General features: G+C 46.6%; 1 protein-coding gene and 1 pseudogene across 4 annotated transcripts in view; one reads left to right on the top strand and one right to left on the bottom strand.

The window, feature by feature from the left end:
* LOC136788760 (uncharacterized) overlaps positions 1-22,195 on the top strand; it is a 145,715-nt gene that overhangs the window by 95,716 nt on the left and 27,804 nt on the right. The window contains exon 2 of one of the 4 annotated variants that reach the window (XM_066987437.1): positions 12,564-12,691. The exons of 2 other annotated variants lie outside the window; for them this stretch is intronic. The gene's annotated coding sequence lies outside the window, so the exon portion shown is untranslated. Of the gene's footprint in view, positions 1-12,446; positions 12,692-22,195 lie in introns of those variants that run through there. One more of the 4 variants, XM_066987438.1, reaches the window with a different exon arrangement.
* The window catches only part of LOC125181697 (BDNF/NT-3 growth factors receptor-like), a 153,704-nt pseudogene that overhangs the window by 37,162 nt on the left and 94,347 nt on the right, over positions 1-22,195 (bottom strand).

A 22,195-nucleotide genomic window follows, 5' to 3' on the forward strand; every position in this document is an offset into this window, starting at 1 on the left:
CCTTGCTAGGCAGCTGAACTCCACCACAACCGCTCTCTCACTCCCCCTCCTCAGAAGAGGAGGGGAAGAAGAAAAGGAAAGAAACAACTCATGGGTTGAGATAAGGATAATTTAATTAAAGAAAAAATAATTATTAAGGGGGAAATATTATTAATTAAATAATTTAACTAAAGGGGAAAGAAAAAGGGGAAAAGGAAAAAAAGAAAAAAAAGCAAAGGCCGTGTGGAAGTGCAGAGGAAAGAAATTACTCCCTAATTCCCACCAATGAGCGATGCTTGACCACATCCTTGAAGCAGGGCTTCAACGCACGTAGATGGTGTTCGGGAGAACAGACGTTTTCGCAACGAGAGCCCACTCCTCCCCTCTCCTTCCTTTTTCCACCTTTTAGTGCTGAGTGTGACATCATATGGTATGGAATATCCCTTTGGTTGGTTTAGGTCAGCTGCCCTGGTGATGTTCCTTCCTCACCTCTTGCCCACCCCCAGCCTGCTGGCTCTGGGAGGGTTAGAGGGAGTCCTGATGCTGTGCCAGTATTGCTCAGCAGTAGACAAAACACTGGTGTGTTACCAATGCTATTCTAGCTACAAGTGCAGAGCACAGCACTGTATGGGCTGCTGTAGGGAAAGTTAACTCCATCCCAGCCAGACCCAGTACACCATGTCACTGACAAAGATGTTAAACAGTGCTGGTCCCTGAGGGACACCACTCGGCATTGTTCTCCACTTGGACATATAACCCTCTTACTTACTCAGTCTCCTTATTGATGGTCCGAAGGCTGGGAAAGCCCTAGTCTTGCTTGTGTCTTTCAGTTCAGCTTCGCTGTTCCATATGTAACTACCTAGTAACATAACAATCTCCTATAGAAAGTGACATCTGGTCAAAACGCTACCAAGTTACAAGAAGCTTCAAACCTTTTCTGCTTTAGCAAAAGAATGCAATATTCTGAATGAATACTGTTGAAAAGGATGCAATATTCAGACTAAGCATAAATATCCATTCACCTCTCCAACATGTATGAAAAAAACCTGCAGTGTCTTTGCTTATTTGGTGTTAGTCTGGGAGAGATGGAGGGAGAAAAAGAGAGTAAGGCAAAATTGGTTCCTTGTCTAAAAGAATACAGCTTTAGAGCTTTTCACTACCCTACAGGAAGGACCCCACAGGCCCTTACTGGCAGGATACAAGGCCAACTTTGACTGACTCCTGAGGATTTCACAAGTTGTGAGCGGCTGTCAGAAAGCCCTGAGGGGTTTGCGCTTTTCAACTATGTTGTGGTTTAACCCGGCAAGCAACTAAGCACCACACAGCTTTTTGCTCGCTCACCCCACAGTGGGACGGGGGAGAGAATTTAAAAAAGAAACGGGCAAAAGCTCATGGATTTAAATCGAGACAGTTTAATAGGACAGAAAAGGAACGGATAATAATAATAATGATAAAAGAATACACAAAACAAGTGATGCACAATGCAATTGCTCACCACCCGCTGACCGATGCCCAGCCCCACCCTGAGCAGCAGCTCCCCCGATTTTATTATTCATCATGACGTTATATGGTACGGAATATCCCTTTGGCCAGCTTGGGTCAGCTGTCCTGACTGTGTCCCCTCCCAGCTTCTTGTGCACTCCCAGCCTCCTCACTGTCAGGGCAGTATGAGAAGCTGAAAAGTCCTTGACTTAGTGTAAGCGCTGCTCAGCAACAACTGAAACATCAGTTTTATTCTCATCAGCATTATTCTCATCCTACATCCAAAACACAGCACCATACCAGCTACCAGGAGGAAAATTAACTCTATCCCAGCCAAAAATCACCACTAGGTGATAGTTCCTCTGAGTCAGGAAGCACAGCCTCTCAGAATGAGCCTCTGGGCTCTCCCTAGGTGAAACTCAGGCAGGGGGTTGGGGAAAGGACCCCAAACACTCTGACCGACCCTGCATTTCTAGGGATCTGGAGACTATACCTGCCACCACAGGGTGTAGGTGAAAATCGCAGCCACAGCCTACGATGACTTAAAAGCCGTTCTCTCCAGAACAGTTACTGCTTTTGTGTTCTACCTTGCAACAGAATTACAGCTTTTGGTCATTCTGCATTTCCATCAGGAACTGCCTCTGCAATGTCTAACATTGGGCCAATGATCCTTTACCATTATTCTTCTTCTTTCCCAAACAACATCCTTGTCTCTAAATTGGAGAGACATGGATTTGACGGATGGACCACTCGGTGAGTAAGGAATTATCACAGAATCAGAGAATCACAGAATGGTTGAGGTTGGAAGGGACCTCTAGAGATCATCTAGTCCAACCTCCCTGCTCAAGCAGGGTCCCCTAGAGCACATTACCCAAGATTGTGGCCAGATGGCTTTTGAATATCTCCAAGGAAGGAGACTCCACCACCTCTCTGGGCAACCTGTTCCAATGTTCAGTCATCCTCATAGTAAAGAAAATTTTCCTCATGTTCAGATGGATCTTCCTGTGTTCCGGATTGTGCCCGTTGTCTCTCATCCTGTCGTGCACCACTGAGAAGAGTCTGGCCCCATCCTCTTGACATCCTCCCTTCAGGTATTTATATACATTGATAAGATATGTTCTGAGCCTTCTCTTCTCCAGGCTGAACAGGTCCAGTTCCCTCAGCCTTTCCTTATATGAGAGATGCTCCAATCCCCTAATCATCTTCATAGCCCTCTGCTGGACTCGCTCCAGGAGCTCCATGTCCCTCTTGTACTGGGGATACCCAGAACTGGACAGAGTACTCCAAATGAGGCCTTACCAGGGCTGAGTAGAGGAGGAGGATAACCTCTCTTGACCTACTGGCAACATTCTTCTTAATGCAGGCCAGGATACCATTGGCAGGTAAACAGATCATGGCACATCACACAGGGAGTGACACGGCAGTTTGTGCTGGAGGGCATGGTCACTGCCACTGCCGCTTCCAACTTACAGCTTGCTCAAGAGGAGCTCCAGCCATGGTATCAACCTGTGGTGGTTTTTCTCAGCTGGGCAGCTAAGCTCAACAGCCACTCTCTCACTCCCCCTCCTCAAAGGGAAAGGGGGAGAAAATACAGTGAAAAGGGCTCAAGGGTTGAGATAAGGACAGGGAGATCACTCAACAATTATTGCGATGGGCAAAACAGACTCAGCGTAGGGAGATTAATGTAATTTCTTACATATTACTAACAAGCTAGAACAGTGACATACTAAAACCAAACTAAAAAAGCCTTCCCCCCATCTACCCTCTTCTACCTCCTCCCCCCAAGCAGTGCAGGGGAACGGGAAATGGGGGTTGTGGTCACTCTCTAACACTTCGTTTCTGCCACTCCTTCACGGTCTCTCTTTCTCTGCTCCGACGTGGGATCCCTCCCACTGGATGCTGTCCTTCCCGAACTGATCCTACGTGGGCTTCCCACAGACAGCAGCTCTTCAAGACCTGCTCCAAATATGGGTCCATACCACGGGGTCCATCCATCAGGAGCACACTGCTCCAACCTGGGTCCCCCACAGGCAGAAGCTCCTGCCAGGTCACCTGCTCCTGCGTGGGCTCCTCTCCATGGGCCACAGATCCAGCCTGGAGCCTCCTCCAACAGGGGTTCTCCATAGGCTGCAGCCTTTTTCAGGTCAGTTACACCTGCTCCACTCTGTGCTCCTCCATGGGCTGCAGCATGGAAATCTGCTCCACCGTGGTACCCCATGGGCTGCTTCACCATGGTCCTCTCCACAGGCCTCAGGGGAACTGATGCTCTGCTGCCTGTAGCACCTCTCCCCGTCCTTCTTCACTGACCTTGGTGTCTGCAAGGCTGTTTCTCACTCCTCGCTCTACCAGCTGCTGTTTGTGAGAAACAATCTGTAGCCAGTAGTGACTAGAAAGCCTGTGGTTTTTTTGTTTTTACTGATTTTGCACTTCTCATCCTGTTTCTCCTACCTATTCTCCTTATTTTGGGACAGTTGGACCTTCCCCTTATCTGCTTAACATACTCCCCACTGCTATGCCACTGTCATGCCTGCACAATCACTTTTGAATATGCAAGGTTAGTGGAATTTTCCACTGCAAAAACACATTCTACTGCAAAAACACAACTTTGTTTCTCACAGCAGCAGTTTTTTTTCCCCTTTCTTAAATATGCTCTCACAGAGGCACAAACAACATCGCTTACTGTCTTGGCTCTGGCCAGCGGTGGGTACCTTTGGAGTCGGCTGAAACTAGCCCTTATTTAACACGGGGGCAGCTTCCCTGAGGCCCCTCACTACCAAAACCTTGCCACGTAAACCCAATACACCACCTGGCAGAAAACACGCCCTTTGTGTCCCATGTGCCAAATCAACTCTACTACGTACTGTAGAAGGGGATGAAGTCCCTCTAGTGCACGCAATAAATATGCTGGGGAAGACAGTCTGGGCTACTCCTGCCTCAGATAAAGGTAAAAACATCCCTGGGATACCTTTTTATCAGGGACCTGGGTGCACTTGGTGGGTAATGCAAAGAAACGGGGAGGTCCAATATGTACCTCTAGGGGATTTGATGTTGGGTGAAAAAAGCCCATGATTTGAATTGTGTGATATTAATTACTATATAATACTGTATGATTGCTGTATGCCTGTTGTGGTTTAACCTGGACGGCAGCTAAGCACCACAGAGCTGTTCACTCACCCTCCCCCCTCCCTCTCTGGGATGGAGGAAGGAATCAGAAAAATGAAGCCTGTGGGTTGAGATAGAGACAGTTTATTAGGACAGAAAAGAAAGGAAAATAATAATAATAGTAGTACTAATAATAATAATGTGTACAAAACAAGTGATGCACAGTGCATCACTTCTCTCAAGCCTATCCAGGTCCCTCTGCATGACATCGCTTCTTTCCAGCGCGTCTACTGCACCACAGAGCTTGGTGTCATCAGCCAACTTGCTGAGGGTACATTCAATCCCACCGACCGTGACAAAGAGTCCCTCCCCAGCTTTCCTGTAGGCCTCCTTTAGGCACTGGAATGCTGCTCTAAGGTCTCCCTGGTGCTTTCTCTTCTCCAGGCTGAACAACCCCAACTCCCTCAGCCTGTCTTCACAGGAGAAGTGTTCCAGCCCCTTCATCATCTTCATGGCCCTCCTCTGGACTTTTTCTAATACTTTCACATCCCTCTTGTGCTGGGCACCTCAGAGTTGAGCACAGTACTCCAGGTAGGGTCTCACAAGAGCAGAGTAGAGGGAATCACCTCCCTCATCCTGTTGGTCATGGTTCTTTTGATGCAGCCCAGGATACGGTTTGCTTTCTGGGCTGCAAGCTCACATTGCTGATTCACATAATCATAGAATGGCCTGGGTTGAAAAGGCCCTTGAAAATCATCTAGTTTCAACCCCCCCTGCTCTGGGCAGGGTTGCCAACCGCTAGAGCAGGCTGCCCAGAGCTGCATCCAGCCTGGCCTTGAATGCCTACAGGGATGGGGTATTCACAACCTCTCTGGGCTACCTGTTCCAGTGCCTCACCACCCTCTGAGTGAAAAACTTTCTCCTAATATCTAACCTAAATCTCCCTGTCTTAGTTTAAAACCATTCCCCTTTGTCCTATCACTACCAACACATGTAAACAGGCGTTCCCCCTCCTGTTTATATGCTCCCTTCAAGTACTGGAAGGCTGCAATGAGGTCTCCCCAGAGCCTTCTCTTCTCCAAGCTAAACAAGTCCAGTTCCCTCAACCTTTCTTCATAGAGGCGCTCCAGCCCTCTGATCATCTTAGCGGCCCTCCTCTGGACCTGTTCCAAGAGCTTCTTGTGCTGGGGGCCCCAGGCCTGCATGCAGTATTCCAGGTGGGGTCTCACAAGAGCAAAGTAGAGGGGGACAGTCACCTCCCTCTCCCTGCTGGCCACCCCTTTTTTAATGCAGCCCAGGACATTATTTTCATTATTTTTTCTTTAACATTATTCTTCTTCTTTCCCAAACAACATCCTTTTCTCTAAATTGGAGAGACATGGTGTCCTGGTTCCAATTAGGACAGAGTTAATTTTCCTCCTAGTAGCTGGTAGGGTGCTATGTTTTGGGTTAGGATGAGAAGAGCGCTGATAACATGCTGATGTTTTAATTGTTGCAGAGCAGTGTTTACACCAGGCCAAGGACTTTTCAGCTTCTCGCTCTGTCCTGCCAGCGAGCAGGCTAGGGGTGTAGCAGAGCTGGGAGGGGACAGACCCAGGACAGCTGACCCAAACTGGCCAAAGGGGTATTCCATACCATCTGACGTCATGCTAAACAATATATAGGGGTGGCTGGCTGGGGTGGGGGGGCCGGCTGCTTGGGGATAGGCTGGGCATCGGTCAGCGGGTGGTGAGCAATTGCATTGTGCATCATTTGTTTCGTACACATTATTATTATTTATACTATTATCATTATTATTATTATTGTTATTATTATTTTCCTGTCTTAATAAACTGTCTTTATCTCAACTCACAGGCTTCACTTTCCCGTTTCTCTCCCCCATCCCAGAGAGGGAGGGGGGAGGGTGAGCGAACGGCTGTGTGGTGTTTAGCTGCCGGCCGGGTTAAACCACAACAGTCCTTTTGGCGCCCAACGTGGGGCTCGAAGGGTTGAGATATCGACAGATTTGACCTGAGTGTGTTGAACTAAAATTGGTATAAGTATTGGACCTGCTTAATAGTTGCTAGTCACGATGTTGATTGCCTTAATCTCCAGTCTGCTGTGCCTGTTTTCCAAATTGAGTTTTATAGCACGTTACTTACTGTATGTGCTCCCTGTCGCGCTGTTTATCCTTTCCGGGCCCTGGTTTAACATTGTTATGGTACTGTGCGGTGTAACAATGGCTTATGAAATGATGACATTTCTGGTCATGACTCTAACCTGGTATTTGTACTCAGCACTGTCGTCGACTCTATACTTTGGAAACCATATCTCGGAAACTATTAGCAATTACACCTATTGCCTTTTTTCGTCAGGGAGCCAATCTGTGAAGGGGACAGGGGAAGATATTTTTTCCTACCTGTTCACTCTCCCTTTCTCCTTCACCACCCTCTTATCCCCCGAGCTAGTTACGATAGTTCTCCAAGATGTTGAATATCCTTGGGATACTCAGACCAGCCTGTTCTTGCTGTTATGTCTCCTGAATACGCTTCAGGTTTTGTTTAAGGTTAAACAACTACTTAGGAATCTCATCCGGAGATCTGTCTTGAGGCGGGATAGTTGCGAGTGGCAGGGAGTGTGGGAGGATATGGCCAGGTTTCTAGAGCAGTGGGCACCTCCAGTGCTTTGGACATTCACCCCGTAACAACTGCAAAATCCTAAAAAACTGGTAGAATGCTTGGAAAAAAGGTGTCATGACTCTGGCAGTTCCAAAGTGACACAAATGACTGTAGTGTGCTGGGGTCTGGCTTGTGCCTATGGAGCTGCAATTGATGCCACTATCAACCCAGTGACAGACCCTGCAGCCGCTCCAGCTCCCGCAGCTGCTCCAGCTCCTGCAGCCGTTCCAGTTCCAGCTCCTGCAGCTGCTCCAGCTCCTGCAGCCGCTCCATTTCCAGCTCCTGCAGCCGTTCCAGTTCCAGCCCCTGCAGCCGCTCCAGCTCCTGCAGCCGCTCCAACTCCTGTGGCTGGGTCAGAGAAACGAGCTGTAGCAGTGCAAGTTGCCCCTGTAGACGAGGTGAAAAAATGGTATAGAGACTCAGGTCGTTTAGAACGCAGACAGTCTTCTGCTAGGTCTAGGTATAGAGAAGACGAGGCTGGGCCATCAAAAGTGCAGGAGGATGAAGATGAGGATGAGGATGTTGAAAAATCAACAGTAACTACCCGAACCCTATACCAGCGTGAGCTACGAGATGTGCGAAAAGATTTTGGTCGGTGTATAGGTGAGCAGCTTGTCACCTGGCTGCTCCGGTGCTGGGACACCAGAGCCAATTGTGTGGAATTAGAGGGCAGGGAAGCCAGGCGGCTGGGATCCCTTGCTAGAGAAGCAGGCATTGACAAAGCAATTGGCGATGGAGCAAGATCTCACAGCCTCTGGAGGCGTCTCCTGTCAGCTGTGAAGGAAAGGTATCCCTTCAAGGAAGAACTTGTATGTCTACCAAGCAAGTGGACCACCATGGAGAAGGGAATCCAGTACCTGAGGGAATTGGCCGTACGGGAAGTCATTTATAAGGACCTAGACGACGCACAAACATCCGCAGATCCAGATGCAGTCCAGTGTACACTACCCATGTGGCGGAAGTTTGTACGGAGTGCACCATCATCATATGCCAGCTCATTGGCAATACTAGCCTGGAAAGCGGAGGAGAATCCCCCAGTGAATGAAGTGGCTAAACAACTCCGGCAGTACGAAGGAAATCTCTCCTCTTCCCTACAGGCCTGTGTCTCGGCTGTGGAGAAACTCTCTGAAGAGTTCCACCAACTTAAAGAGAATTTATCTTCCCCTCCACCTGAATGAACTAGTGTCCACCAGCTAAAAGAGAATACTTTGGAGAAACTTTCTGAAGATGTCCACCAACTTAAAGAGAGTTTATTTTCCTCCCCACCTGTACAAACCAGTGTCTCAGCTATTAGGGGTAAACGTTCATCTATGCAAGGAAGACAATATGGTGGGCACACACAGCGCCACCCTGTGGTTTTACCTACGTGACCATGGAGAGGACATGAGAAAATGGGATGGAAAATCTACTGCGACCCTAGAGGCACGGGTATGTGAGTTGCAAAAGAAAACAATTGGGAAAAAGGGGTTCTCTGAAAAGTTTGCTGCTCCAACTTCCAGCAGGCAGTCCTTTAAACACAGAAACGAAGATTCTGACCAGGACTAGAGGGGCCCTGCCTCCAGCCAGGGGGAGGAAAGGGACAATCGAGTTTATTGGACTGTGTGGATTCGATGGCCTGGCACGTCAGACGCACAGAAGTATAAGGCTTTGGTAGACACCGGTGCACAATGTACTCTAATGCCATCAAGCTATAAAGGGCCAGAGCCCATCTGTATTTATGGTGTGACGGGGGGATCCCAGCAGTTAACTGTATTGGAGGCTGAAGTGAGTCTAACCGGGAATGAGTGGCAAAAGCACCGTATTGTGACTGGCCCGGATGCTCCGTGCATCCTTGGCATAGACTGCCTTAGAAGAGGATATTTCAAGGACCCAAAAGGGTTCTGCTGGGCTTTTGGCATAGCTGCCTTAGAGACAGAGGACATTAAACAGTTGTCTACCTTGCCCGGTCTCTCAGAGGACCCTTCTGTTGTGGGGTTGCTGAGGGTTGAAGAACAGCAAGTGCCGATCGCTGCCACAGCTGTGCACCGGCGGCAATATCGCACCAACAGAGACTCCCTGATTCCCATCCATAAGCTAATTCGTCAACTGGAGAGCCAAGGAGTGATCAGCAAGACTCATTCACCTTTTAATAGTCCCATAAGGCCAGTGCGAAAGTCTAATGGTGAGTGGAGACTAACAGTGGACTATCGTGGCCTGAACGAAGTCACGCCACCACTGAGTGCTGCAGTGCCGGACATGCTAGAACTCCAGTATGAACTGGAATCAAAGGCAGCCAAGTGGTATGCCACAATTGATATTGCTAATGCATTTTTCTCCATCCCTCTAGCAGCAGAGTGCAGGCCACAGTTTGCTTTCACTTGGAGGGGAGTCCAACATACTTGGAATCGGCTGCCCCAGGGGTGGAAACACAGCCCTACCATTTGCCATGGACTGATCCAGTCTGCGCTGGAGCAGGGGGAAGCTCCTGAACACCTGCAGTACATCGATGACATCATTGTGTGGGGTAACACCTCAGAGGAAGTTTTCGAGAAAGGGAAGAAAATAGTCCAAATCCTTCTGAAGGCCGGTTTTGCCATAAAACAGAATAAAGTTAAAGGACCTGCACGAGAGATCCAGTTTTTAGGAATAAAATGGCAAGATGGAAGTCGTCAAATCCCAATGGATGTGATCAACAAAATAACAGCTATGTCTCCACCAACTAGCAAAAAAGAAACACAAACTTTCCTAGGTGTCGTGGGGTTTTGGAGAATGCACATTCCAAATTACAGTCTGATTGTAAACCCGCTCTACCAAGTAACCCGTAAGAAGAATGCTTTTGAATGGGGCCCTGAGCAACGACAAGCCTGCAGGGAATAGTTCATGCAGTAGCCCTTGGGCCAGTCCGAACAGGACCAGATGTAAAGAATGTGCTCTACACTGCAGCCGGGGAGAATGGTCCCACCTGGAGCCTCTGGCAGAAAGAGCCTGGGGAAACTCGAGGTCGACCCCTGGGGTTTTGGAGTCGGGCATACAGAGGATCTGAGGCCCCCTACACTCCAACTGAAAAAGAGATATTGGCAGCATATGAAGGAGTTCGATCTGCTTCGGAAGTGGTCGGTACTGAAGCGCAGCTCCTCCTGGCACCCCGACTGCCGGTACTAGGCTGGATGTTCAAAGGAAGGGTCCCCTCTACACATCATGCAACTGATGCTACATGGAATAAGTGGGTTGCACTGATTACTCAGTGAGCTCGAATAGGAAACCCCAGTCGCCCAGGAATCTTGGAAGTGATTATGGACTGGCCAGAAGGCAAATACTTTGGGATATCATCAGAGGAGGAGGTGGTCCGTGCTGAAGAAGCCCCACTGTACAACAAGCTACCAGAAAATGAGAAGAAATATGCCCTGTTCACTGATGGGTCCTGTTGTATCGTGGGAAAGCATCGGAGATGGAAAGCTGCTGTATGGAGTCCTACACGACGAGTTGCAGAAGCTGCTGATGGAGAAGGTGAATCGAGTCAGTTTGCAGAAGTGAAAGCCATCCAGCTGGCCTTAGATATTGCTGAACGAGAAAAGTGGCCAGTTCTCTATCTCTATACTGATTCATGGATAGTAGCAAATGCCCTGTGGGGGTGGTTACAGCAATGGCAGCAGAATAACTGGGAGCGCAGGGGCAAACCCATCTGGGCTGCTGCATTGTGGCAAGATATTGCTGCCCGGGTAGAGAACCTGGTTGTAAAGGTACGCCATGTAGATGCTCACATGCCCAAGGATTGGGCTACTGAAGAAAATCAAAACAACCAGCAGGTGGATCAGGCTGCTAAGATTGAAGTGGCTCAGGTGGACCTGGACTGGCAACATAAAGGTGAATTATTTATAGCCCGATGGGCCCATGACACCTCAGGCCATCAAGGTAGAGATGCAACATACAGATGGGCTCGCGATCGAGGGGTGGACCTGACCATGGACACTATAGCACAGGTTATTCATGATTGTGAAACATGTGCTGCAATCAAGCAAGCCAAACGGTCAAAGCCTCTTTGGTATGGAGGACGATGGCTGAAATATAAATATGGAGAGGCCTGGCAGATTGATTACATCACACTCCCTCAAACCCACAACGGCAAACGCCACGTACTTACAATGGTGGAAGCAACCACCGGATGGCTGGAAACATATCCTGTGCCCCATGCCACCGCCCAGAACACTACCCTGGGCCTTGAAAAACAAGTCCTGTGGCGACATGGCACCCCAGAGAGAATTGAGTCAGACAATGGGACTCATTTCTGAAACAACCTTATAGACACTTGGGCCAAAGAACATGGTATTGAGTGGGTGTATCACATCCCCTATCATGCACCAGCCTCCGGGAAAGTTGAACGATACAATGGACTGTTAAAGCCTACGCTGAAATCAATGGGTGCTGGGACATTCAAAAATTGGGATACACATTTGGCAAAGGCCACCTGGTTAGTCAATACTAGGGGATCTGCCAACCGAGCTGGACCTGCCCCATCAAACCTGTTACGCACTGTAGAAGGGGATAAATTCCTGTAGTGCACGTAAGAAACATGCTGGGTAAGACAGTCTGGGCTACTCCTGCCTCAGGAAAAGGCAAACCCATTCGTGGGATTGCTTTTGCTCAGGGACCTGGATGCACTTGGTGGGTAATGCAAAAGAATGGGGAGGTCCGGTGTGTACCTCAAGGGGATTTGATACTGGGTGAGAATAGCCCATGAGCTGAATTGTAGGGTGTTAATTATTATATAATACTGTATGTCATCACTACCATGATTGCTTTATATATCATAGATGAAAATGGTGATTAATTACAAGGTATTGGAAAGAGTGTAACCTGAGCATGACATAAATGGTATGGAATAAGGGGTGGATATCTGTCCTGGTTCCAGTTAGGACAGAGTTAATTTTCCTCCTAGTAGCTGGTAGGGTGCTATGTTTTGGATTAGGGTGAGAAGAGCGCTGATAACATGCTGACGTTTTAATTGTTGCAGAGCAGTGCTTACACCAAGCCAAGGACTTTTCAGCTTCTCGCTCTGTCCTGCCAGCGAGCAGGCTAGGGGTGTAGCAGAGCTGGGAGGGGACAGACCCAGGACAGCTGACCCAAACTGGCCAAAGGGGTATTCCATACCATCTGACGTCATGCTAAACAATATATAGGGGTGGCTGGTCGGGGTGGGGGGGCTGGCTGCTAGGGGAAAGGCTGGGCATCGGTCAACGGGTGGTGAGCAATTGCATTGTGCATCACTTGTTTCGTACACATTATTATTATTAATACTATTATCATTATTATTATTGTTATTATTATATTCCTGTCTTAATAAACTGTCTCTATCTCAACTCACAGGCTTCACTTTCCCGTTTCTCTCCCCCCATCCCAGAGAGGGAGGGGGGAGGGTGAGCGAACGGCTGTGTGGTGTTTAGCTGCCATTCGGGTTAAACCACAACACATGGATTTGACGGATGGACCACTCGGTGAGTAAGGAATTATCACAGAATCAGAGAATCACAGAATGGTTGAGGTTGGAAGGGACCTCTAGAGATCATCTAGTCCAACCTCCCTGCTCAAGCAGGGTCCCCTAGAGCACATTACCCAAGATTGTGGCCAGATGGCTTTTGAATATCTCCAAGGAAGGAGACTCCACCACCTCTCTGGGCAACCTGTTCCAATGTTCAGTCATCCTCTTAGTAAAGAAAATTTTCCTCATGTTCAGATGGATCTTCCTGTGTTCCGGATTGTGCCCGTTGTCTCTCATCCTGTCGTGCACCACTGAGAAGAGTCTGGCCCCATCCTCTTGACATCCTCCCTTCAGGTATTTATATACATTGATAAGATATGTTCTGAGCCTTCTCTTCTCCAGGCTGAACAGGTCCAGTTCCCTCAGCCTTTCCTTATATGAGAGATGCTCCAATCCCCTAATCATCTTCATAGCCCTCTGCTGGACTCGCTCCAGGAGCTCCATGTCCCTCTTGTACTGGGGATACCCAGAACTGGACAGAGTACTCCAAATGAGGCCTTACCAGGGCTGAGTAGAGGAGGAGGATAACCTCTCTTGACCTACTGGCAACATTCTTCTTAATGCAGGCCAGGATACCATTGGCCTTCTTGGCTGCAAGTGTGCATTGCTGGTCAGCTTATCATCCACCAGGACCCTCAGGTCCTTCTCCGCAGAGCTGCTTTTCAGCAGGTCAGCCCCCAGCCTGTACTGGTGCATGGGTTTATTCTTTCCCCAGTTCAGGACTGTCCTGGTTTTGGCTAGGATAGAGTTAATTTTCCTCCTAGTGCTATTTTTGGATGTAGGATGAGAATAATGTTGATAAAATGCTGATGTTTTAATTGTTGCAGAGCAGTGCTTACACTAAGTCAAGGACTTTTCAGCTCATCATACTGCTCAGACTGTGAGGAGGCTGGGGGTGCAGCAGGAGCTGGGAGGGGACAGAACCAGGACAGCTTGCCCAAACTGGCCAAAGGGATATTCCATGTCGTATGACGTCATGCTGAAAAATTAATATGGGGTGGCTGGCCAGGGGTGTGTGTGAAGGAACAGAGGACCAATTGCATTGTGCCTCACTTGCTTTGTGCATATTATTATTACTACTACCACTATTATTATTATTTCTCTTTCTTTTCTGTCCTATTAAACTGTCATTATCTCACCCCACAAGATTTAACTTTTTTTTTTTTTCCCATCCCACTCTTGGGGGGGAGGGTGAGCGAATGGCTGTGTGGTGCTTAGCTGCCTGCTGGGTTAAACCACAACAAGGACCCTGCACTTGCCTTTCTTGAGTTTCAAAAGGTTCCTCTCTGCCCATCTTTGCAGCCTGTCAAGAGCCTTCTGAATGACAGCACAGCACTCTGGTGTATCAGCCATTCCTCACAGTTTTGTATCATCAATAACTTGCTGGAAGAAACACTCTAGTCCTTCTTCCAAGTCATTGATGAATAAGTTAAACAACACTGGACCCAGTATTTACCCCTGGTGGACACTGCTAGCTACAGGCCTCCAACTAGACTGTGCTACTGATCACAACCCTCTGAGACCTTCTGTTCAGGCAGTTCTCAATCTACCTCACCATCCACTCATCCAGCCTGCAGTTCCTGAGCTTGCCTATGAAGATATCATGGGAGACAGTGTCAAAAGCCTCACTGAAGTCCAGGAAGACAACATCCACTGCTCTCCCCTCATCTACCCAGACACTCATTCCATCATAGAAGGCTATCAGATTGGTTAAACATGATTTCCCCTTAGTGGATCCATGCTGACTATTCCTCATCACCTTGTCTTCCACATGCTTAGAGATACCATCCAGGATGAGCTGTTCCATCACCTTTCCAGGGACTGAAGTAAGGCTAACTTCCCTGTAGTTTCATGGGTTTTCCTCCTTGCCCTTTTTGAAAACTGGGGTGACATTTGCTTTCTTCCAGTCCTCAGGCACCTCTCCTGATTGCCATGACCTTTCAAAGATGATCGAGAGTGGCATAGCAATGATGTCTGCCAGCTCCCGCAGCACTCATGGCTGCATCCCATCAGGGCCCATAAATTTTAAGTTATCAAGTTGATACCTCAAATGATCTCTAACCCAATCCTCCTCAACCAAGGGAAAGTCTTCCTTTCTCCTGACTTTCTCCCTGGTTTCCTGGGTCAGGGATTCCTGAGGGCTGGCCTTGGCAGTGAAGACTGAAGCAAAGGCGGCATTAAGTATCTCTGCCTTCTCTGCATTCTCCATTGCCAGGGTCCCTGCCCCATTCAGTAGTAGGCCTACATTTTCCCTAATTTCCCTTTTGCTATTGATGTATTTGAAGAAGCCTTTCTTGTTGTCATTGACATCCTCAGACAAATTTAATTTCAAATGGGCCTTGGCCTTCCTTGTTGTATTTCTGCATACTCTGACAGCATCCCTATATTCATCCCCAGTGGCCTTTCCCTGCTTCCACCTCCTGTACACATCCTGCTTCTGTTTGAGTTTTGTCAGGAGTTCCTTGTTCATCCATGTAGGTCTCCTGCCCTCTTTGCTTGACTTCTTACTCATAGGAATGCACCAATCTTGAGCTTGGAAGAAGTAATGCTTGAATATTAACCAGCTCTCTTGGACCCCTTTTCCTTCTAGGACCCATTCCCATGGAATTCTTCCAAGAAGGTCCCTGAAGAGGACAAAGTTAGCTCTGCTGAAGTCAAGGATTGTGATCTATCTTATTGCCTTGCTTCCACCTTGCAGGATCCTGAACTCCATGATCTTGTGGTCACTGTAGCCAAGGCTGCCCCCAACCTTCACATCTCCAACCAGTCCCTCTTTGTTTGTTAGTACAAGGTCCAGCAACATACCATTCCTCATTGGCTACTCCATCACCTGCGTCAGAAAGTTATTAACAGTGCTTTCCAGGAACCTCCTGGATTGTTTGTGCTTTGCTGTGTTGCTCCTCTGGCAGATGTCAGGGTGGCTGAAGTGCCCCATGATAACTAGGGCCTGTGATGGTGAGGCTACTTCCAGCTGTCTGTAGAAGGCCTCATCTACTTCCTCCTCCTAATCAGATGGCCTGTAGCAAACACCCAAAACACTGTCACCCTTGTTAGTCTGTCCTTTAATCCTTCCCTATAAATTCTTGATCCACTCATCATCCACCACAAGGTAGACCTCCATACATTCCAGGTGTTCTTTCACATAAAGGGCAACTCCACCACCTCACCTATCTGGCCTGTCTTAGAAAGGGCACAAGAGTTGAGATAAGGACAGAGATATCACTCAACAATTAGCCTCATGGGCAAAACAGACTCAACAGAGAGATTAATATAATTTATTGCCTATCACTAGCAGACTAGAACAGTGAGAAACTAAAAGCAAACTAAAAGCATCTCCCCCCCATCTACCCTCTTCTACAACCTCCCCCCGAGCGGTGCAGGGGAACGGGGAATAGGGTTTGTGGTCAGTCCATAACGCTTCATCTCCACCACTCCTTCATGGTCACTCTCTTCCCCTGCTCCAATGTGGGGCCCCTCCCATGGTCAAAAGTCCTTCCCAAATTGAACCTATGTGGACTTCCCACAAACAGCAGATGGAACAGGTTGCCCAGAGAAGCTGTGAATGGCCCCTCCTTGGAAGTGTTCAAGGCCAGGTTGGATGGAGCTTTGAGCAACCTTATGTAGTGGAAGGTGTCCTGGCCCATGGCAGGGGGGTTGGAACTAGATGACCTTTAAGGTCCCTTTCAACCCAAACAATTCTATGACTGTATGATTCTGCAATTTTGTCTTTGTTCTCAACTAAAGCTGAAATGCACAACTGTCAACATCACCATTTACTAATATCTTTATTATTTCTGCCCAGGGCTTAAATTCTGTGATCATATTTGTGCACTAAGTGTGAAATTCATCTCTGTGGGACCACTCCAAGGCCACGCCACTGAAGTCACTCACAGTGTTGTCAATTAGAAAGCAAGGGAAGAAATACCGTACACCTTCTGCTAGCTCTATGTACTGGGATGGATGCCAATCACTATAAAGTATTTGATAGACATCAATCTCCAAAAAAGTTAATGTTAAAATGCTACAATCATGGAAACATCTTGTTTTCATTAATATTGTCAAGAAAGTTAATATTTAAAGCTATTTAATATTTAACATTTTATGTTAATGTTAATGCTATATCATATTATTTCTAATATTAATTATTAGAAGAGGTATTATATACGTAGAAAATGATAAAAATGCATTTAAATGAAAGATATAAGTACATCTGTAAGCAAGACCTGGTATGCAGATAACAAAATTCACTCTTTTTCTACTATTGTGAAGACATGAAGAGTATTTTTATATTTATGGTGGTTTAACATTGGCAGGTGTATTGGGTTTACGTGGCAAGGTTTTGGTAGTGGGGGGCTGCAGGGGTGGTCTATGTGAGAAGAGTCCAGAAGCTGCCCCATGTTAGATAAGAGCCAGTTTCAGCCAGCTGGAAAAGGGACCTGCTGCTGGCCAGAGCCGAGCCAATAAGCAATGTTGCTTGCGCCTCTGTGAGAGCAGATTTAAGAAATTGAAAAAAACTGCTGCTGCACAACAGCAGCTGGGAGAGTGAGGAGTGAGAAACAGCCCTGCAGGCACCAAGGTTAGTGAAGAAGGAGGGGGAGGAGGTGCTCCAGGCGCTGGAGCAGAAGTTCCCCTGTGGCCTATGGAGAGGACCATGGTGGAGCAGATTTACATGCTGCAGCCTGTTAAGGAGCCCACAGTGCAGCAGGTGGATCTGACCTGAAGGAGGCTGTGGCCTATAGAGAGCCCCCCCACCAGAGCAGACTCTGGACCAGACCTGTAGTTCGTGGAGAGGAGCCCAAGCAGGAGCAGGTGATCTGGCAAGAGCTGCCGCCCGTGGGGGACCCATGTTGGAGCAGATTGCTCCTGATAGATGGACCCCGTAGTAATGCTTTCTACCTGCTACTCCTTCACATTCTCTTCCCCTGCTCCACCGTGGGGTCTCTCCCACAGAATGCAGTCCTTCCCCAAATGATCCAAGTTCTTCAAGAACTGCTCCAATATGGGTCTGTACCATGGGGCCCATCCTTCAGGAGCAAATTGCTCCAGCATGGGTCTCCCACGGGTGGCAGCTCCTGCCAGTTCTCACGCAGGCTCCTCTCCACAGTCTGAAGGTTCTGGCCTGGAGTCTGCTCCTGCAGGAGCTCTCCATGGGATGCAGCCTCCTTCAGGCCAGATCCACTTGCTCCACCGTGGGCTCCTCCATTGGATGCTGCGTGAAGATCTACTCCACTGTGGTACACCATGGGCTGCAGTGGGACGACCTGCTCCACCATGGTTCTCTCCAAGGACCACAAGTGAAATTCAGCTCCAGCACCTGGAGCACCTCCTTCCCCTCCTTCTGCACTGTCCTTGGTGTCTGCAGGGTTGTTTTTCTCTGCATTTTCTCACTCCTCTTTCACAGCTGCTGTTTTGCAGCAATTTTATTCCCTTTCTTAGATATGTTCTCAGAAAGGTGAGAGGTGAGATGCTTATTGACTCAGCTTTGGCCAGTGGTGGGTCCCTTTGAAGCCAGATGGAACTGGCTGTTATCTAACATGGGGCATCTTCTAGAGTGTCTCACAGAGGCCAAACCTTTGCCACATAAGCCCAGTACAATATTGTGCAATGGTATCCAGAAACAGTTTTTGTGAAACTGATACCTAGAACCTATTTTTCCATGTTGGCACAAGAAAAGGAAGAGAGAGCTATGATGTTATGTAAAGGTGTAGAGATGGGTGTGTTTAATCTAGAGACTAATTGCTAAAAGAATCATAGTAACTTTTTACTATCATTTTAATACACTGTGATTTAGAAGTTTAAAAGCAGAGTGAGAGGATGGGATAAACAGAATAAGATTTAACAAAACAGAAGAAAATACACCAATTACTTATTATGGACTGAAAAGTTCTCCCCCTAAACTTCTCCTTCCCAAAAAAATCCATGCAAGCTTTTCCTTAGGCTACTGTTACCATAAAAGCTGGTCAAAGAAACTCTCTAAGACTCAATTTTGTAGTTTTAGAAAGCAGGCATTCTTTTTATTGCAGCACTGGATGCACGGGGGATAGTTCTTCCTAGTGTGCATACCTGGCTCAAAAACTCTTAAGCTTATATACACTGCAGACATTACATATGCAAAAGCTTTCCCGCAATGCATATACATATTCATTATTTTACCCCCAAATCATTTACATAGTGTCTGCCCCTTTTGGGCATGCGCTGTTATGGGTTGGTGGTCTTTAGAGGTCTCTGAGACCCTCTGGTGGTTGTTTTCTTGGTGTCCTCTAGTTGAACTCTACCTTAATGCATGCACAGTGTGGGTCATCCCAGATGGTTCATCTCTTTTTCCCATTTATATGGTCCTAAACTGGTCCTAGCGGGTTTTAATCACAAAGCTTAGCAAGGCCCAAGGCTTCTGATCTATTTGTGCATGCTATCAACAAAGCTCAAGGTTTTCTTATCCTTTTCGTACATAACAAATTTTCAAAGTTGCTCAAGTAAGCATAATTGAAGTACTACAGAGATACAGTAGAATCTTTGTTCAAAGCATCAATTCCCCCCTTTTATTGAGACTTTGTACTCACAAATCCAAAGCCTCAATATTTAAACTTTACTTCCATGTACAATTGACTGCAACAACTACAGCATTTAATCATTATACAGGCTAAGATGTGCAGACAAATTATAACTATTATAATAACAATAAGTTTATGCCATAGCTCTTCAAATCCCCAGGACATATTGTCCTTCATAACTTGATGCAAGATTTTTGTTTGCTCCCAAATTTCTGCTAAATCCAGAGAAATTCTGCTGGCTTGGTTGACATATATATAGCAGCTCATATTAATAATCTTTCAAACACCTCCCTGTAAAGCCAATAGTAAGTCAAGAGCCATTTGGTTTTGCATCACTTCCTTGGATAAACTAGATATTTCAATTTGTAGTGCCTGTGTAGCATCAATGGTTCTTTCCACTTTTCAGTTAGCGGCTCTGAATTCCACGACGTGATGTAGACCCAATCTCCAGGTTGAAATGAATGGGCTGATGTATCCAGTTCCAAGGGCCTGCTTGTCATGTACTTTTGCAGTTCCTGTAAAGTCTTTCCCCAAGACATTAAGTAATTATTTAAATCTATTTCCCGTCTCATATGGATTGCCCCTGGTATATGTGGGGTCTGATAGTCTCATATAGCAACTCATAAGGACTTAAATTATTTTTCATAGGGACTTAAATTATTTTTACCATGAGGTTGTATTATAATTCCTAATAGCGCTAAAAGTAGTGCTTGTATCCAAGTCATCGATGCTTCCTGATGTATTTTTGCAATTTGCAATTTAGGCGTATAGCTCATTCTTTCTACTTTTCCACTTGATTGTAGCCTGTAGGGGATATGGAGGTCCTATGCTATGCTTAAGCTTTTGCTCAATTGTTTTATAACTTCAGCAACAAAATGCAGTCCTCTGTCTGAGGACATTCCTAAAGGATCACCAAACCTTGGGATAATTTCTTTTAACAAGATTTTAGTTACTTCTCTAGCTCTGTTGGTTCGACAGGGAAAAGCCTCTGGCCATCCAGTAAAAGCATTACCCAGAACAAGGATGTACCTATATCCCCCCTTTCTAGGTAGTTCTGTAAAATCAAATTTTCCCCAGTCTCCAGGGGAATTTCCTACTTTTGTAACCCCAAAAATTAACTTATTGCTGGCATTTTTTTACATATATTTTACATACATATATTTTACAACATATTTCACATTTTTTCTGTAATGGAGCAGATTATTTCTGTCATTGCCCAGCTTATAACTATTTTTCAAAGATGTTTTTCTAAATTTTCAGTTCCACAATGTACTTTATTATCTTCTCATCTGGTAATTTCTTTCATTAATGAGGGCAGGATTACTATTTGCCCTGTGGGCGTAACAGCCCACCCATCTGTTTGTTGCTGTGCCTGTAAGGCCCTTTATTAATTTGGCTTCTTTATTATCATATTTAGGTGGTGTTTTCGGTAGAACTATTTCTGGTAATAATGCCATGACACCTGTTTCTGCAGCCTCTTTGGCAGCTTTATTTGCCAATTGATTACCTATTTCTTGTGGGGCCTTTCCTGTTTGATGGGCTTTGCAGTGCATTATTGCAACTGCCGTCGGTTTTTGAATGCTCTCTAATAGTTCTTGTATTTGTGTAGCATGCTTGATTTCACTTCCTTGTGCTGATAGTAGTCCTCTCTCTTTCCAGATGGCTCCATGGGCATGTACAACTCCAAAAGCATACTTAGAATCTGTCCAGATATTAACCTTTTTCCCTTCACTTAGTTCCAATGCTTGAGTTGAAGCTATTAGCTCTGCCTTTTGGGCTGATGTTTTGGGAGATAAGGCTCATGCCTCTATTATGCCATCTAAGGTCGTCACAGCATATCCTGACAATCTCTTCCTGTCATGAACAAAACTGCTGTCGTCAGTATACAATTCCCAGTCTAGGTTTTCCAACGGAACATCTTTAAGATCTGGGCAGCTAGCGTAAGTTTCTTCCACTGTCTTTAAGCAATCATGTTCTGGTGGACTCTCCACTCGATCAGTGGAGAGAAACACTGCAGGACTGACAACTGAAGTAGTCTTAAGATTAATGTCATCTTGTTTCAGTAGTATTACTTGGCATTTCAGCATACTGCTGGGGGACAACTAATCCCCTCCTTTTTGTTCTAAAACTGTGGATACCATATGTGGTATGTACACAGTTATCTTTTGTCCTAAAGTGAGTTTGCATGCCTCTTGAATTAATAATACTGTGGCTGCTACTGCTTTGAGGCAGCTGGGCCATCCCTGGCTTGCATTGTCCAATTGTTTGGAAAAATATGCTATGGCTCTCCATTGCCCTCCTAGAAACTGGGCTAGGACCCCTAGTGCCACTCCTCATCACTCATAAGTGAAAAGTTCAAAAAATGTTTGGTAATCCCAGGGCATGGACTTTCATCAGAGTTTCTTTCAGTTGTTTAAACACAGCTCTGCTGCCATTTGTCCATTCACGAGTCCCATTTTGTGAATCTTTTGGTAATTTGCATAGAGGTTTTACCAACAGGCCATAATTTGCAATCCACAGGTGATACCATTCTGTCATTCCTAGAAACGCTCACAGTTTTCTTGGTGTATGCGGCTTGGGGAGGTTTCAAATAGCTTCTTTCTGTTCAATTCTTGTTCAATTCTTGTTCAATTTTCAATGTTTTCATAAACAATTTGGATGTAGGACTAGAAGGTGTTTTGAGTAAATTTGCTGATGATACTAAACTGGGAGGAGATGTTGACTCTGTTGAGGGTAGAAAGGCCTTGCAGAGAGATCTGGACAAACTGGAGAGCTGGGCGATCACCAACCGCATGAAGTTTAACAAAAGCAAGTGCCGGGTCCTGCACCTGGGACAGGGCAACCCTGGCTATACGTACAGACTGGGCAATGAGACGCTGGAGAGCAGCCCCGCAGAGAGGGATCTGAGG

The sequence above is a fragment of the Anser cygnoides genome, chromosome W, assembly GCF_040182565.1.
Source record: "Anser cygnoides isolate HZ-2024a breed goose chromosome W, Taihu_goose_T2T_genome, whole genome shotgun sequence".
Taxonomy (NCBI): domain Eukaryota; kingdom Metazoa; phylum Chordata; class Aves; order Anseriformes; family Anatidae; genus Anser; species Anser cygnoides.